This window comes from Tupaia chinensis, unplaced genomic scaffold (genome assembly GCF_000334495.1).
Source record: "Tupaia chinensis unplaced genomic scaffold, TupChi_1.0 Scaffold000425_1, whole genome shotgun sequence".
In the NCBI taxonomy this organism is placed as follows: Eukaryota; Metazoa; Chordata; class Mammalia; order Scandentia; family Tupaiidae; genus Tupaia; species Tupaia belangeri.
This window is the reverse complement of record NW_006159930.1, coordinates 1,166,567-1,171,809: the sequence shown is the minus strand read 5'-3', so window position 1 is coordinate 1,171,809 and position 5,243 is coordinate 1,166,567.

Genomic DNA, 5,243 nt, shown 5'->3' with positions numbered 1-5,243 from the left:
GACAGTGTGTGTGAAGGAGTAGAGTCTGAGGAAGGACATTTAGAAGAAAAATAGAGAGGCAAAGCATTAATGGGACAAAGAAATGTGGTATTATCTGTTGAAGATAAATTTACAGTTTTATCAACTGGACTAGGGAGAAATGTTCATATGTTGGAATATTCACTTTGTAAGTTAAATAACATGATTTAATGTATAAAAGAACATGAAATTTAAAAATCTTAAAACAAAAAAGATTTTATGTTGCAGCTTTAAAATAGGTTGTTTAAATCAAGGAAGTTATGGTCCCTATGACTGTACCATCCACACCATTCTATTGGGTTGTCAGAAAAGTCATGACATATTTTTCTTTTGTTCTATGCAAAAATGTGTCATGACTTTTCCAATGACCCAATAAGAATATTATGTAAATTTCTGAGATCCACATTTTAATAGGAATATTGACATGTTGGACCACATCCCAGATAAAGTGAGGAAGGGTCCAGGAATCACATCAGAGAGGAATTGCTGAGAGAACTGGGGATAGTTGGCCTGGAGAAGAAGAGAGTCAAAGGCACATTCATTTATTCATCCCTTCACTTGTTCATTCATTCTACATTTATGGAATGCATATGCATGTGTGCACTGTGTAGTGTGTGAGGACACAGCAAAACAGACATAAAGTATAGTTTCATGAAACCTAGTCTAGGAGAGTCAAAGCATAGTAGAAGCGCCATTGGTGAACTAGCCTTGTTCTGGGTGAACCCCAGACATAGAGAAGGATCAGGGCCATCAAAGGAGTAGATTTGAGCAGAACTCTTAAACAGGATGGATGGAGATGGCACAATTGCATGGGCTACTCATCACTAGGAATGCCTAATATAAGTCTGGAAGGTCACAAGGTCTTAGAAGGGATAAAGGGTGGGGCCAGCTTGGAGTGCAATCAGTTCCCTTAGAGCCTCGGCCCTGTGGACACATTAACTGCCTGGTCTGCTCTGCTCAGGCTCTCTAAAGCTGCCACTTACGAAGTCATGCTGGAGTGGGAAAGATCAATGAGGATCCAGTACCTTCCAGACTTTAGCTTCCTTTCTTAAGCATGTGTTCTTGGTGGGTCAGTAATACTGCAGCCTTTTCTCTTCTGATCACAGAAAATTATTCTCAACAATACCCCTTTACCACGAAATGTAAAGGGATTGGCAGCAAAAATCTTCAGAATAAGACATGGATTTTTTTAAACTCTATTATAAAATAAATTCATCCTCATTATAGATAACACAGAAGTAGCATAAAATAAGAAGTTGGAAGAAGGTATTATACAAAGATAGCCACTGCTAACAGTGTGTCCATTTTTTCTCCTACTTAGGATTTTATTTTATTTTTTAAATACATGTGTTCACACCAAATCTTGCTGTTTCATTTGGGATATTCAAGACATTTTTTTCTTTGAAGTTACTACAAACTTCATTGCAATCATGTGTTGAATTATTCATTATATTATTACATAATACTGGACTGAGTAAATATAGTTTACTCACCTATTCTCTTATTATTGGCCATTTCTAATTTTTGATGTTATAAAACAGTGCCCAGATCTTAAACATTCTAAGACTATTAGAAATATGAAAAAATGTTTGTGTGTAAAGATACTGGTTGTGGCTTTTCATTCCCTATCAACCCCCCTGCCACACACACACACACACACACACACACACTGTATTCCACAAACCTGAGTACTTACTCCTCCTGGATAGCTGAAGTTTCTTGACATGGCCCATGCTATTCCCCTTTCTGAAATAATATAGCTCACCCTCCACCATAACACATTTGCTCATCCTTCAGATCAAGCTGAAATGTATCTGCCTCGTGACATCCCTCTCATCCATCCGAGGTCTCTCCTCTCTGTCCCACCCATCTCTCTTACCACTCTGTTGACTGAGCAAATGAGAACTTTGGTTAGTTGTTTATTGGACAGGTAGGTGGCTATCACACTGCTGCCCCATTTTTTTTTTATGAAAAGGGGTCTAGCTTCAGAGCCAGAGGGGTCACATATGTGTTCACATGTGTGTGCACCCATGCACATAAACTTGCAAGAGCATTCTTTTTCCTGCTTTTCTGGATTCATTGGCTTTGTTCTTATTTTATTCTGGCATCATGGTGTAGTGATAGGAGCCATGGTCTAGTGTCTAATTCTAATCCCTATCCTCCCCTTAACCCTTTCCCCGACATACACACTTTCTTCCAACACATCTTGAATAAAAACCTTGTGTTAGGCGCTTAACTAGTCTCTGAAAGTACAAAGCAAACAAGATACAATCCCCACTCTTAGGAAACCTAGAATCTAGTGAATACAAACACGCAAATGTAAAAGTACAGTTACTCCGGTAGAAGTCCATAGGAGTTATGGGTTTGGGGGGACTAAAGGAAGAAATTATGTGCTTTGTGGGGAAGCAGGAGATCAGCATTGGGTGGGCGGTAGGAAGGCTGATTTTTAAAAATATGTATGGTGGGGCCAGCCACTGTCGTGCTGTGGTAACACAAGTGCCCTACAAGGATGGGATCCACATGGCCAATTGCAGGTTTGAATGCCCAGGTTGACTTGAAAAGATGCTGGGTACTCACAGGTGTGCAGGATCCCCAAGGAGCTGGAGGGCTAGGGAAGGGAGATCACGCCATGATGAGACTATCAAGGGTGCTTCTCTCTCTCACTCTAACATAACAGCAAGTATTGGGGAAGTAACAGATTTAAAGATCAGTAGAGCTCCCTGAGTGAGCTAGAGAGGCGTACATTGTGTAGTGACTGAGAGATAGTTGCAGGGGTGGGGGACCAAGGTTCCCACCGCTTTAGCTGAGAGGCCGACTACATGAAGGGAGACGATAATGTGCAAAGGGCTGAGCACCACAACCAGATTCCCACATGCGCCCAGCAGAGAGCAGTTGTGCCAGGTTGTCTCTTGGCAACTCAGTACCATTTTTGTCCTTCTCAGTTCTCCTGTATAACATGGTGGCTGGAAGTCTAGCCACCATGTCTTGCAAAATCCCTATTACCTGAATATATTAGTTTGCTAGGGGGTGCCATGACTAAGTTCCACAAACTGGGTGGCTTAAACAGCAGAAATGTGTTTTCTTGCCATCCCGGAGGTCACAAATCCTTGATCAAAGTACTGGCAGTGTTGGTTTCTTCTGAAGCCTCTCTTCTGGGTTTGTGGATGGCCACCTTCTTTCTGCGCCTTCACATAGTCTTCTCACTGTGCCTGTCTGCGTCCTAATCTCTTTTTATTCATAAGGACACTCAGCATATAGGATTAGGGCCCACCCGTGTAACCTTGTTTGACCTTAATCAACTCTTTAAAGGCTTTGTCTCCAAACACAGTCATGTTCTGAAGTAAAGGAGGTTAGAACGGATTTAGGGGCATGTGATTTAGCCCGTAACAAAGAGTTTCTGGATTAGAGCTATACTTGCAATATTTGAGAGGTGAAGAGACGCTAAAGCCGTTATTTTGGCTTACATTGCAGGTGGGCAATGTACGCTTATCCAGTGGCTGAAGGCATCCTCTGGTAAAGCACCCATTTTGCTGCTGCAGACAGCTCTAGCATTAGCAGTCATTTCCTGTGATTTCTACATTGCCTGATTTCCTGAACGCTGGCAGTGATTCCTCTAACTTTTGTTCTCCTGATCTAACAAGCTTGTAAGCGCTTAATTTCCTGTACAAAATTCATTCCTGTTTGAGATACCTACTGTGGTTTTTGTTTTTGACTAAATGCTGAAGGCTACAATAGCTCTTATTTTAAGTGCTATAAAGTGGTTGGTGAGATTCAAGGGAATCATTAAAGAGAAGAGGGTGGCCAGCCAGGCATAAATAGACCCTGGAGACATTGGGTTGTGCAGTAAGGACTTGGAATGTTTCCTTTGGTCCGGGACATTATAAATTTTTCCCACTGAAACATTCCTAACAGCAACAAAGAATAAACTTATACTCCCAAGGCTTCTGACATTAACTGCTGAAAATAAGAAAATTCTTTGAGTCCCACTCAATGGCACAGCAGTAATATGCTGTGCAAGTGATGCTGGATCCTTACGGAGGGTTGTGGGTTTGGTTCCCCAGCTGACCTGGACACATCAGAAGTGTGTACCCAAGGTCCTGACTGACTGGGAAGGATAGGGGAACAGGCTCTTAGCATGAGACCCTGTTGAGGGTGCTTGTCTTTTTCTCTATGTCTCTCACTGTCATGAAAGAAAGAAAGTTTTCTTTTTCTTTAATTCTTTGAAATCTTTCAATTCATCCAAATTTTTCATCTTGCTATAACATATTCATTGGTTTTCATGTAAAATAATCACTTTTTAAATGACTAGTTATTGAGTAAAATTAGCATTCTAATGTGATGCTGTGTTTTGCCCATGACTTCAAGTACTGGTCACAAACCACAGTTTAAGAAGCATGGGGAGGGACCAGCAGTTAGCGTAATGGCTAGGTCTCTGGACTACCATGTAGTTCAAGTTCCGGACTCAGCAGCTTAAACTCATGACAGGTGCTTGTGCGTGCGTGCCCAAGATCCCTAGAGAAAAATGGAGGAGAAGGGATTGCGGCGTGGCCATCCCTCCTGTGGGGGTGATTTCTCACTTTCTGTCTCTCTGTCTCTCTTTGTCTGTCTGGTAAGTGCACACGCCCTATAGCAAAAATCTCTCCAAAAAAAAAAAAGAAGCATGGGGACCAGCAGTTGAGCGTAATGGCTATGTCACTAGACTCTCATGTAGTGGACTGCAGTTCTAGTCCCAGAGCAGGTGACTTAAACTCACGCTGGGCGCGTGTGCATGCATGCCAAGATCCCGAGAGGAGAATGGAGGAGAAGGGATCGCAGCATGTCCATCTCCCCCACCCCACCCCCACCCCCGGGGAGGTGATTTCTTGCTTTCTGCCTCTCTGTCTCTGTCTTTCTGGAGAGCGCACGAGCCCTGTAGCAAAAACCTCTCAAAAACAAAAACAAAAACAAAGAAGCATGTCCCACAGCAATATGGAGACACCGGACAGATCTGAGGAACAAAATAAAATGAAGCAGTTGCTTTTCTGGGCCATCTCAGTGCTCCTGTGTGGAGGCAGGGAGATCAGTTACAAATCTAGTGCAATATTCCGAGTGAAATGATGAGACATTGAAGTAAGACTCAGGCAGTGAGTATGAAAAGCAAGCAGTCAATACAGGTAACTAAGAGAACTTAGGCAGGTCACTTTCACCTTTGGAATTCAATAAGATAAACATGGGATAAACCATAT